Consider the following 14281-nt stretch of genomic DNA (forward strand, 5'->3'; position numbering starts at 1 on the left):
TCATTCAGTTCCAACCCCCTGTTGTTGGCAGAGACATCTTTCATAAGACCAGGCTGCTCAGAGCTCCACCCAAGGTAGCCTTTAACACCTCCAGGGTTGGGACACCACTTCTCTGGACAACCTGTTCCAGGGTCTCACCACCCTTATAGCAAAGATTCTTTCCTAATACCTAAGCTAAATATATTTGCAATTTGAATTAATTCGCCCTTGTCAAATCACTACAAGACCTTGAAAAAAGTACCTCTTCTTATACACTGCATAGGAGCCCTTGGTTTCTAACGCAGGGTCCTCAGTTCCCTTGCATAGATAACTCTGAGCACAGAGGCACCCATGTTCCTTTTCACATCAAATAGTTTACATGTGCTGTACAAACACACATAGCTGTTACAGTGTATGCTCAGGAGTTGGATACAGCTGAGTGATAGGTCAAAAAAGGTAAACTTCATTTTCCCAGATATAAGCCTCCAAAAGACAGGCATAATATTTAGGCGTAACTCATTTCACTGTTAAAGAATGTGCTAGAGGGCTCATCACTCTTCATTGACTTTGAAAAATGTCCAGCAAAGTTTATGTAGACTAGAACTCTAAGTTGTAAACTGTTAATCCATTTTGATTTTTGCCTCCATACCCACAAGATAATTAAGCCTTACCATTTAAATCAGCCTTCAAAGTACTCAACCTTGTCATGGTTTGGCCTTTTAATCCTTTAAAACTGAGTCCAGAGCAGAAATTTTCTGAATAGATTAATTCAATTTCAAATACACAACTTCAATCCATAATTAGTCTTTCTTTCTATTTTATTCAATCATCCAGTGGTTGGTAAAGCATAATGGCCTCTGGCTTTTTGAGGCCCCTTAGGCAAATTACATAATGTAGCTGTAAAATAAAAATAGTGTAGTCATGCCTACCACTAAAGAGATATTTGATATAATGTGTTATGCATTTTCTTCAAGCTCACCAGTGAAAGATACAACATGAAAGCCTGGAAATTATTAGAATGAGATTCTTGTGGGGGAATTTCGTTACATGTTGCATACACCAAAAAGATACAATATTGAAGTGAATATTAAATGCTCATAATGACCATCGTTAACTACCACAATCCATATATATTTACCTTTTTCAGTCATTTGAATGCCAGTTCAGGTTATCGTACAGATTCAGAAATTTAGTTTAAATTTAGATGGCTTCTTCTGAAATATGTGCTATGTAATTTTAGCCTATATGAAGAAAATCAGAAAACTTTCTCATTTAGCTACCTTTCACTCTATTTTGTTTTCAACTTTAACATTAATACTTATCAAAAAGGAAGCTTTTGCTAGTAACTTTGCTGAAGATTCCAGAACGGTAAATACAGCTGCTTGCAAAACTCATGGCATTTAAAATATTAATTTATATACGTCATGGAATACATGCTAATTCAATGTTATATTAAACACATGTATGTAAAATTTAGACTTGTAAGTTAATTGTATTGTGGTGTAATATTCATAGTAATTCTTAATGTCTGTAGCAAATTGATTGCAAATGTCTTTATTATGCCTGCATATGTAAAATGGTAATGAATAGGTTCTTTCCATAACTAAAATACAGTTTTTACTTTTAAACCAGAATCAGCATTCCAGTGAATCCTGGTGAGAAAAATACATTACTTTTCATGAGTTAATAAGGTGAAATGTGGTTAATTTTTTTTTTTTTTTGCATATTCCACAGAATAGGAAAGGCATTTACTTTTAATATGGGCATCTATGTTTTTGCACAGATAACTTTGTTGATGCTGACAGTTGTTCTGTAGGCTAGAATCATTCAGAAAGTCTTAAGCATGCATTTGACAGCAAATGCTTATATAAAATGATTTAAATAAGATGACAAAACTTATTTAGCAGTACTAATGTCTCTGAAATAATGGAACAGTTTCTAAATTATATAATTCAAGAGACAGATTGTGTCTGTACAGGCAAAACAACAGCAACATGTAAAGCATGTGATGAACCAGAATACATCAATACAGGCAGGTGAGATTCTAGCATGTATTCCCATATTCTGTGGAAAGCTATTTGTTCTGGCTGCGTTGGGAACAATATTGACTGGAATATCCTGTTACAGAGGTTATGAATATAAGAAGGATGAAACATATAGACAGAGAGAAAGCAGCAGATGTAGTTTATCATTTATACTCATTTTACTCAGTTGCTAAAGGTTAACAAAAATATAATGTTGTTTGAAGAGCATATTGTCATTAATACAGGTCAATATATATAGGTCATATATACAGGTCAATAATCAATATATAATAATCAACAGTAAAACTCAACCCGTCCAAAAAAGTTCAGGTGAGTCACAAGACATGCAATACGAAGCTTAAATTCAAGCTATTCAAGCCACTGGCCAGAGTAATAATTTAAAGCTGAACTGGTCATTCTTGCTCCACATCAATTCTTTCCTGCTTTCTCCACATCAGCCTGGAGAACATAGTGATCTTTAATGTTAACAAGGCCAAGCCATCACATCTCTTTTTCTGGACCAGTTCTTTAGGTTTTCTGCAATTATTCCTCATCTTTCCTAAAGAATGGTGTAAATGTTTTGAGCTTTATTATGAAAAATTCGTAACATAGTGAGCATCTCCACACTTGCTGTTGAGCTTGTTCTATGGGCAGAAGAGAAGTTGAAATTCTTTGTACCAGGGAAAGAGGAAGTCTGTAACAGTGAAGTGCAACCTTGAGAGCTGTCAAAGGCTACTTTACGGTCAGGGGATAATCAGACAATTCAGGCAAGAGAGGCTAGAGGGATGTAGCACGTTAAGAGAAGCACCTACATTTGATCAGCAGACTAGTCTCTTGGCTTCAAGGGCTTTCTTACCTAGCTCTTCACTGGCCTTGACAGATGGTTACACATCTACATTTACACACTTAAATCAGTGTCTCTCTAGTCTAATGCTGCATCAATTCTCATTGATTATAAAAAATAAAAAAAAATTTTAAAAATTAAACCGTGGTGAAATAGTAGAAGATAAACAGATGAAGAAGAAACATCCTGCTAAACTTATTTTTTAGCATACTCTGTGACCATAAAACCATTAAGAGATTTCCGTATTTCTACAATCTTTAAATTGCAGAAAATTGAAGAACAAAACACATATGTTATTTCTAAATATTCAACATACATACAACATATTATTGTAGAGAATAACTGCAATATTTCCTTGTTAGTAGCATCAACTCCAAGTGAATTTACTAGACATACCATTGTGCTTGTGTGACCCTTTTGAGTATATGGAGGGAGTGTGTGTGCATTGAATGGAATATGATACATGTTTTCTTTCAAAGCCTGAAGTCATCTCCACTGTCACTGTGTTGCAGCATATTCAGAATTGAATGTGTTTGGAAATTCCTCCAGGTTAAAAAAAAAAAAAAAAATTCCTTTGTCAACTGAAAAACTTGTACTGCATCAAAAAATTTTAAAGACTGGAGTTATTTTAGTCAAAGTTTATATTGTCAGTAATAGATAACTGTAGTGCTTGTGTAAAGAGTTTCTTTACAAAAATTTTATATGCATATTATTGTTGATGTCTATTGCCCCATATTCTTACTTTCAAGTTATCTGGTCTGGATAAAAACACAAAAAAAACCCCAACCTTATTACAATTTTTTCTTTTGTATTAAAAAAAAAAAAAGTTTTTGATTCTATAAGTCATATCTGGTGAAGTCTGGGGGAAAGAGCTGGGAATTTTGATAGGTATGAGAAAAACAAAAACAATGAAAGATTTTAAGGCTGAATGCATACAGATTAAATAACATTGCATAATATTGTAAAGTATCTCAAAATGCTTTTCAAAGTTACACATGCCCTCCCTACTGAAACACAGAAAATGCTCTGACGTGCTGTTTGAAAGTCTCTGTATTGTGCACTGCCTCCCACCTTCAGACCCCAAAGCATCAGTAAGTTTGCAGTTACTAGCTCACAAACCCTAGTTTTTGATCTGTGTTTTCACTAGAGGAGAATTTCAGATAATTTAATAGAAATGTATAAAGCTTCATGTATCGAGTACTATGTGATGATTTAGCCCACAGATCAGTCACAGCTTTAGGAGAAAGCAAATTCATTTTGTGTAGATTGTTCCTTTCAACTTAGGCTGGCTCACTTTCCCTCACCTTTGCCTTGTTCTAAAAAGTGGGAAATGTACTCTTACACAAAGAGAGGGAAACAGATACATTATACACTTTTTTTCTCTGTGTGGCCTCACCTTATTTCTGTGTGTGGTTTTGCTTCTTAATCTTGCCCGAATTAGTCAAAACAATGACAAAATTGTAAGTATAATTGCATGATTTGCCTGTTAGGCAAATGTGATAGATAACATATTCACTGCAAAGGTAGTTTGGATAATAATATGTGAAAAGGAGAAAGCAATACACCATTTCTAATAAATATATATGCTTTAATAATTTGCTATTTATGGTCTGCTGGTATGGCAAATCCACTAAAATATACGGTACTAGGCTCCAGAGCTTTTTTAATAGCATTGCTATTATTTATCCTGTTTCTGTGCCACAGGTTTTTTCCTTGTCATTGATTTTTTTTTTCCCCAATAGAAATATCTGTTTTCTATTTTCCATTTTTTATGATGTTTAAACTCAAATCAAATGTTACCAGTTGCCAAATCAAATGTTACAACTACTTAAAATGCAGTGATATAGCATATGAAGAGACAGAAGATAAATTTGGAGACAGCTATAATATATATCTATCAAAGCTTGGAGATATGTATATTTTTATACACACATATGTGTGTGTGTGTGTATAGAAATATATATACCTTCTCTTCAAATGTGTAGCCATCTTTGGGTGAATTTATTAGGACATTTAAAGTTTTAATATAAAGTATTGGGTGTCATTACCTTTAAAAGTCTCATGACTTAAGACAAGCTCAGTAATATAATTGAGCTTTCTATGTCAAGCCAGCTTTAACTGTTCAAGTCAGATTATAATACTGAAGCAATATATGCTATAGTGCTTCCATATATGTTATATATACTTCTAGAGTATTTTCCCTGAATTTATTTTTCAAAAGTTGTAATATATTATACTCAATACTTAAATTTTTGGTTCAGCACATGAAGTACTGCAAAGAAAAAAAAACCAAAAAAACCCACTCAATAATATGAAAAGTCAGTCTTCCAAAATGCTTTGTATTTGAAGAGGCATCTCATAAAATCATAGCCCAAATTCTTTGTTTACTAGGCCATTGGGCAGTCATGCAAATTGATTGTTAAATATTTGTTTAGAATTATTTTCTACCCTGTGTATGTACTTAAAAATAATTGCACTTGATGAAAAATTTCTACAGAATTAAGCCAAAGTAACACTTGCATTTCAATAAACAACTTATTTTCCTCTATTTGTACTGAAAGGATGAGAGGCAAATGCAGACTTAACATAGATATTCACATTCAGTGTTTTACAAGTATAGTTTAGAAACATAGTAAATGGAAATTGTTTGAGCAACTGGTAAAAATTATAGATAATCAGTATGGAAATTAATTTGATCAAATAATCAGGAAACCAATGACTTAATGACTAATCAGAGGTATGAAACTAATTACAGGAGGGAAAGAATTAAATTGAAGTGACCATAAAATCATGGAAAGCATTTTTACCTCCCAGCAATACACCTTCAGTAATTCCCCTCCAAACCTCATAAATGTTATATTTATAGACTGTCAGTACAATTCTTTTTGGCAGGAAAGAATTTCTACAAATGAGACCTAAGGGACCTGCACTGAATTACCTTTGCAAGATATTTCCTGTGAACTTGGAAAAGTCCTGACAGCTCTCTGTGAGGATTCCACCTCATACAGCTTTGGGGAGCTGCGACAAAGGGGTCTACATAACCTGGTCACCCATTATATTCACAAGAGAAAAAAAAATTTGAAAAGATTCATCTGATTTACTTTAAATATCTACATTGTGAAGAGACAATGTGTCTTTCTCTCAGCCCCAAAAAAAGACCCTGGGATGAATCCCATTTTACATGTCCTTCTTTTCAGAATTGTAAAATGAAGACTGTGGTCCTGCCTTTCTCCTCGGAAGAATAGTGCGTTTTAAATCAGAAGCATTGTGAATTGCATTGGATTTAAATAAGATAAATACAAATATCTGGATGTAGAAATAGAATTGGTGGATCTAATTATCAACAAATAATTCTGTTATCTCAACCCACTAATGAATGAGCCATGACAGAATGACTTATGTAGCTTAAAGTACAGAAAAAAATGTCAAATTTACAGGACTATAAATAAAAGGAACCTAAAACCCAGTCCCAAAAATAAGTGTTTCCTGAGGTCAGATCTGTTCTTGTTCTTCTACAAATAAATGTAAGGCAAATATACAAGATTAGATGAAGTTCTCAAGATCACAGAGTCATATAAGAGTTTAAGTTAGAAGGGACCTCAAAGAACATTTAGTCCAACCTTCCTGTAATAAGCAGGGACATCTTCAGCTAGATTAGGTTGCCCAGAGCCTCATCCAACCTGTCTTGGAATCCTTCCTGGGATGAGACACTATTTTGATATTTCACCACCCTCATTGTAAAAAATTCTTCTTTATAGCTAGTCTAAATCTACCCTCTTTTTATTATAACTCATTACCCCTTGTCCTGTCTCAACAGGTCCATGCAAGAGGTTCGTCCCCATGTTTCTTACAAGCTCTCTTTATACTCCCATGTACTGCAAGACCACAATGAGGTCTTCCTGAAGTCTTCTCCAGGCTGATCAACCCAAACCATCTCAGACTTTTCTCATAGGAGTGATGCTTCAGGCCTCTGATCATCTCTGTTGCTCTCCTCTGGACCCACTTCAACAGGTCTATATCTTTCCCGAGCTGAAGAACCCAGAGCTGGATGCAGTACAGGTGGTGTCTCAAAAGAGCAGAGCTGAGGAAGAAAATCCCCTCCATTGACTTGCTGGCAATGGTTCTCTTGTCTTTCTGTCCAGTTTCCATTCACCAGAACCACCAAGTCCTTCTCAGAAGGGCTGCTCCCAGCCCCTTCAACCCCAATCTTGTTTTGACACTGAGGGTTGTCCTGACCCAGATGCAGCACCTTGCATCATATGGTTTCACCTGAGCCCACTTGTCCCCTCTTGAATGGCATCCTGTCCTTTGGGTGTGTCACCTGAACCACTAAACTTGATGTCATTTGCAAACTCACTGAGGGTGCGCTCAGTCCAGCTCTCTATGTCACTGATGAAGACATGAAAAAATATGGATCCAAATATGGACCCCTAAGGGGCTCCACCTGCCACTGATTTCTGTCTGAACATTGAGCCACAGAGCACTACCTTCTGTATGTGACTATCCAACCAATTCCTCTCCATCCCGTAAAATCCCCCCATAAAATCAATCTGTCTCCGATTTAGAGCATTTGGTGAAGCAATGTTGTCTGTTTCGAACAACTTCCCTGTCCTTTATTATCATAGCACAGCTTCTAAGAGGATCTGTTCCATGATCATCCCAGGATCTTCTGTTTTCTGCCCTTTTTAAATGTAGATGCATTGTTTCCCTTCTTCCAGTCACCAGGAACCTTACCTGGCTGCCATGACTTTTAAATTATAATGGAGAGTGTCTATGCAGCTACATCAGCTGATCCCCTCTGGGCTCTGGGATGCATCTCATAAGGTCCCATAGACTTATGTATGGTCAGGTTCCACAGGTGGTCACAAACCTTAGCTTCTCTATCCCCTGAATGCCTAATTTATATTTTACTGAATGACTTTTTCTTTTTAAGATGATGTCTGATCTATAAAGATTGGTGTTTGTAGTCTCAGGAACTGGAGTGAGTGTAGGTGTGTGAATGAATGTGTGAGCACTAGTGAAGATCAATCTGCTCTTGATGGTGAGCAGGTGAAGCGGCTTATTGAGTGTGGAAAACAAACAGGGAGCAAAAGAACCTTGTTTGTCTACTGGCCTGGATGTGGATCATCTTCCTTTGAAATGTTTAAATCACAAAAGAATAGGTTGCTTATTCACCAAAACCAGAAATAAAACCTTTAAAATCTTTTTGAAGCATAATGGAAAATGAATTTTCCAATGTGACCTGAAGAACAGAGAGGGGACTGTATGGGGTTTTTTTGTTTGTTTGTTTTTGTTTTTTGTTTTTTTTTTTTTAAGAAAGTCATGAAAGACAAACCAGTGGGTGGAAGCGTATAGATGTACACATGAGAACGTGTGCATATTTTACACATTTTACACACAAAAATTTCTATGAATGTGCTGTTCACTCATTTTCATTCAGAGGGAAAGATTTTACAACAGTGCTTGCTTTGAAGGAGAAAGACATCCATCTGTTTGTTACACTAAACGATTTCTAAACTGAAGATGTGACATGCTATTAAACTTTATCTTCTTAACAATATTGCTGTTTTGCAGTCATTACAAAGAAATTCTAGTGTGGAACAATACACAGAGAACATCTGTAAAAAAAAAATATGCATTTTAAATGGTTTTGTGAATACATGCCCTGTGGTTAGACATAACTGTAGAATTGTGTTTGGATGAAACCTGAGGTGACAGTTAAGGGAACACACTAATTTAATAACAGTTGATGAATTAAGAAACGGTATTACTTTTTAAAATCACTTAGGAAGTCTCCTTTCAAACCCCTTGGTAGTCTGGCTTATTCTTCTGGACAGCATGTCAAAAAAATTTGGAAACACACAGTCTGTGCAAACCACCATGTCTGGTTCAGATTCTTTTTCACTTTCTAAAGAAATTTAGATCAAAGCTTTATAGTTCCATTTCAATAAATATACTTTGTTTAAGGGTTTTCTTTTCGGGACAAAATAATGCTGATTATCACAAAATTTATTCTAAGCTGAATACATAACTTTTAGCATCCATCACTTTTATATAAATTTCATTTAAAAGGAGAAGAATATGTTAATGAGACAAAATCCAAGCATTCTTAATGATGATGAACCACTCCTTCATATTTATATGCAACAGAAACCAAACTATTTACACAAATGCAAATTTCCAGAAAAACTCTTAATATGATGGCACAAGTATCTAGCAATTATAGTCAAATATAAAAAAACTTTATGAACTCAGTGTCACAAAAATACATATGGCTCAATTTGAACTTGACAGTTAGTTTCATAAATGTTTTCAAAACAGTCAGGGAATGACTACAACTGAAGTAAATAAAAGAACTTACATACTGAAAGCATAAGTCCCATTACTCAAAAAGTCCTCAAAGAAAGACGTTTCAGTTACTTTTAAAAATTGATTTAAATATTTTCATATTTACTCTTGATATTCCATAACAGATAATTTCAATGAATTCTTTATGAATCACAAATTTACATGATGCCTGATCTGAGAAGAAATTAGTGAGTTCTCCTCTGAGTAGAAGTGGGAAGGCAATGTCATCGTGTACAAAAAGACAGAACTTCTGAAGCAGATGTGTGTTAAATACAGAAGAGATGGTAATTATAGTACAAACACGTTTCTGCGTACATGTGCATGTTTCTAAGCAGCACAGGTTCTAGCCCCAACTTATTATTTGTCAGTGTTTGAACCTTACTAAAACCTCACAGCTACCACTGAACAAATTGTTAAACAATTTAATGAAAAGACAATGTTAAATGGAATAAAAACTATCTCCCAATTAATTTTATCTTTTGGAAGTGACCCAAAGAGTCAACAACGTCCTGAGTTGAGGGTTAAAAGTCTGGTCCCAAGAGAAAGATGTGACTTTTCTCCTCCGGCAGTAGTGATAACATGCACACTTTTTTATTTCTTACTGAGAAAGACTGAGAGAATTGGGTTTGTTCAGACTGAAAAAGAGACAACTTGGGCATGACCTAACTGTGGCCTTCCAGGACCTAAAGGAACCTTCAAGATAGATGGAGAGGGACCTTTTACAAGAGCGTGTAGTGAAAGAACAAGGGGAAATGGAATCAAACTGAAAGAGAGTAGGTTTAGTTTAATTATTAGGAAAAAAAATCTTTATTTTGAGTGGGGACACAGTGAACTAGATTGCCCAGAGAAGTTGTGGCTGTTTCATTCCTGGAAGTGATCAAGGCTAGGCTGGATGGGGCTCTAATTAACCTGCCTATGCCCATGGCAGAGGATTGGAAGTAGATGATCTTCAATATTCCTTCCAACCCAAACCATTCTATGACTCTATGATTTATAGTACTTGACCCATGATACTGTGCCTCTCTGTCCAGTCTACAGAATGCAGATTGTATTATACACATACATTTAGTCACAATGACTGTAAGAAAAAAAGACTTACCTCTTTTTCCTGATCTTTTGTGTCTTAGAATGCGGCAATGATTATAACTGTTAGCTATGCAAAACCAAAAACCTCACCATCAATCTTAGAATTTTCAGCCTGAGGTTTATGTTCCAAAGATGGAATAATTGAATCCACAATATTCTTCAGATTATTGTCCAGCTTCATTTAAAAACACTCACAACAGAGGCTTAACAGATCTTGGTGTATTTAATGCTCTGCTACATTTCTGATAAATTTTATGTGGGGATTTTCAGCTTCATCTAATCTAATCTAATTTTGCCCCCCTAAATTTTTAGGACCTTTCTAAATTATTTTTGTAATCCTTTTATCCTTATACTATAATTTTAGATATTTAAAAGATTGCCATCTTGCTTCCTTCATGCTTTCCATTAGGATGACCAGTTCGAGTTCATTCAATCTTTTCATAGAAATCATATTTCCTAGACATTGATAATCATTCCAGCTGTTCCAAATAGTTCTTTAAGTATGGCACAAACCTGACGGTAGGTATTTAGCTGAAACCTTTGTGGTTTTGAATAAACAAGAAATATTACTTTATTTTTGTGTATCTGGTTTTCTCACAAGTCTTTAATCACAGTCAGTTCACCTCTAATTTTTTACAAAGTGGCTCGAATTTTTTTGTTTAGGTGTGAGGTTTATGGGTGCATACGTGCTTTTGCATGTCCACAGATGTGTGCTTTAGACCATGAATATTTTATATAAGCATATATGCATATTTTAGACTGCGATTTTGACCATGATGTTTTATTTCTTTCAAACATTTGGTTTTTTTACCCTTAAAATCGCCAAAAATATTTTCTTCATTGTTACTAGAGAGTACATGTGATCACACCCAAAGAAATGGCTCAGCACTGTACAGCTGCATTGTCCTACCTTAACCTCTCTTAAACTAAAGGGAAAAGGACCTGTGATTCATTGCTGAAGAATCCAGACTATCACAGAGAATGAACCTCTTTCATATCTGCAAAGAATATGTTAGCACAAATAATATGTTATGTGCAGATATACATGGGCAAATACAAACATAAACTTTTATGCAATAAAAGTAAAGTTTTGGAATTCTTGATTTTTTTTTACTGAGATAAACAAATGAACACATCCTGGAGTTAAACTGTTTAATTTAATTTTCTGTCTGCAAATATACCTTTATGTAATATAATGATTTATTATTTCTGAAGACCATGAACCTACAATTTTTTCATGGAAACTGCACAGGTGAACCCTCTCTGGGAGACTGAGTTAAATTCTTGTTATTAGAACTCTGAATTCAAACCTTACAATGAGATTTTTTTTTTCCAGAAACCAGAGAAAATGTAATTTACTGTTAAATCCCAGAGTAAGCTAACAAGAATGACAGTTAAGCTATTTGCTATAAACTGTAAGGAAATCTCTCTGGAGACATTTAGAAAAATGAATGAATGGTGCATTTACAGCATTGGTCATTTAGGTGAGTTTTATCAAAGCGCCTGGCCAAAATAAAGAAGAAAGCAATGCATGTTTCCCACTGCTATCTTCTTGCGCTATTCAGCTCTGCAAGTCAAAAGGGACAAACACCAAAGATAAACACCTTTTTTCATTTCTTATTAACATGTTCTTGCGGCCACAACTACTATACAGAGATGAAGGTAAACAACGGGTTTATCCTATAATTTCAGGGAGTTTTTTATTCCATATATTTCAAAAAGTCCATTTTACATTAAGTCAGTCTTTGATAAAATATTTATTGGAGGGCTATCCAGTCTCTGCAATGCCTTTGCCAGTATGAATATGACCAGTGTTAGAGCAAAATATCAATAACTATGTAAAATTATTAAATTTAATCCTTAGACTCTCAATGGCTACAGAAAAAGCCAACCTCTAATATTTCCTTTATTACAAAAAACATTATATGTCCTGGTCTTGCACTTTGTCAAGTTCTGTACCCTATTTTACTTTTGTTAAAACTGCTTTGAAGTTCAAATTTTCAGACAGGAGGTCCCATAGGTAATATTTTTTATGTCTTGTTTTAACACTTGCACAGCCTAAGAAGGATTACCCTTCTTTCCACTATACTCTATTCCATATACATGGAAAGAATAGCTTTTCATTTAAATCATGCATGGCACAGTCTTATTTGGAAAATAGAGTTCTAGGAGCAAATCTTGATAAACAGTATAAATGATAGGGAAATACAGACCTTTTCTTTCTTAAAAAAATCATCTTGATCATTTAAAAAAGCAGGATGTGTAATAGGGAAAATATTCTTGCTCTGGAAAAAAATTGGAAACCAATAAATTCTGATTCACAAAGAAATACCACCATGGAAAATCCACATTCTAAACTAAATGAAACAATTCATGAAAATGCAAAAAGAAAAAAGCTGTATGCCTTATGAACTAATGATCTTTAAGAAAGAATATTGCAAATTGTGCTCTTTGAATTAAAATGGTGCAGAATATGACGTGTTCAACCCTCATTCACTTCTGCTGATGAAAGGTTGTTAAAGCATAATATAAAAGTCAGTCTGCCTAAATATTGTGTCGGTGCTTAAGTCTTAGCCTTTTGTTCTTCTTTATATGTATTACTCAATCCTACTGATGCCATAACTGGCTGTCTACTTCACCAGAAATTTTTGTGAAAGCGTCTACTTGAACTTTGTAACGGTCAAAAAGGAGCACATCATAAGCACAAAACTGAAAATTTATTGTTATTTCAATTAATGTTTTAACTGTCCAAATCAACTAATACAGAAAATCCTTGCTGATAGCCCAGGTTTATTTTCAAAGCAGGCAGAGATCCCAGCATCAGTAGTTGGAGGGGCCATAGCTCTGTGGATCTAGTGAGGCTCCATTGGACCTTGTAATTTTTTTATGTGCCAGGATTTTGTCTTTGATAATACACCTAATATTGACTACAAACCATACAGGAAATTCTTGATATACCACATTTCTTTCATACAAACAATTCAAACCTTTTACCAAAGATGGAATTACTTATTGAACTCCTGAATTTGAAGCTTAATCTGTCTATGGGCCAGCAAAGTTTTCTATTCCAATCCATATTTAATAGGAATGATTGACAAACAAATGTAATGGCAGTTGGAGTGGAAAAACTGATCCATCAATACAGCAACAGCTTAACAAAGATTAGTAGATAAATGGGTAGAAAACCACACAAACCTCTGCCGCAGATATGTTAGCAGCGAATCTTTTCCTCTCAAATTTGTGTTCCCGTTTTGCTGGTGGAAACAGGAAAATACTCTCTTTAGGAAAAGTCTCACAGGTAAAGACTTAGGCAGATGATGATGTTTAAATAAAAAAGAAGAAATAATTATATAACATTAATATATTACACAGCTTCCCCTTGCTCCACAGCAATTAGTCTTAAAAAATTATACCTATTCCTGCATATAAAGGAAAATTAAGTCTTTTTTTATGACTTAGGTACTTAAGAAGAAGAAGAAAGAAAAAAAATAAGGAATAAAAAATCAAACCCATCAAAACCTGAGGAAATGGGACAAGATCTTACAGAGACGATGACTTTGTATTTTCCTAAATATATTTTAAAAAAAAGTGTTTCTCAGTAGTTATCATTTCATGTCTCTAAACTAGTTAGAACAGAATTGCAGTAAAAAATTTTATCCACCACTAGAAGCTGTTCCCAGTTGTGGACATAAGTTCCTTAGCTCTTTCATCTCCCATGTGAACATTAAGTACATGGTACAATTTATCTCTTTCACAGTCTTCTTTAGAAGGTTGGAATAAACATCAGCAACTAATCCAAAAGCAGCTCCCGCAGAGGCTCACAGGGCTGGCAGTCAGTTGGTATGAGAGATCCTATCCAGGAATGCATTTTAAGAGTCTGGCACAAGAACCTACTAATTTGTAGTCTTATACTAGGGTAATGAGAATTGATAATCTTAGCATGCTACGCAAGTGAGCTGTTGTGTTTTACACATATTAGATCAAATTAAAAAGTTGGAAC

At 34.7% G+C, this 14281-nt stretch overlaps 1 long non-coding RNA gene across 1 annotated transcript in view; it reads left to right on the forward strand.

Annotated features, from left to right (window-relative positions):
• Positions 1-14281, forward strand: part of LOC119706950 — an 88487-nt gene that overhangs the window by 62024 nt on the left and 12182 nt on the right. The gene's annotated exons all lie outside the window — the stretch shown is intronic.

The sequence above is a fragment of the Motacilla alba genome, chromosome 1 (assembly GCF_015832195.1).
Source record: "Motacilla alba alba isolate MOTALB_02 chromosome 1, Motacilla_alba_V1.0_pri, whole genome shotgun sequence".
Classification (NCBI taxonomy): domain Eukaryota; kingdom Metazoa; phylum Chordata; class Aves; order Passeriformes; family Motacillidae; genus Motacilla; species Motacilla alba.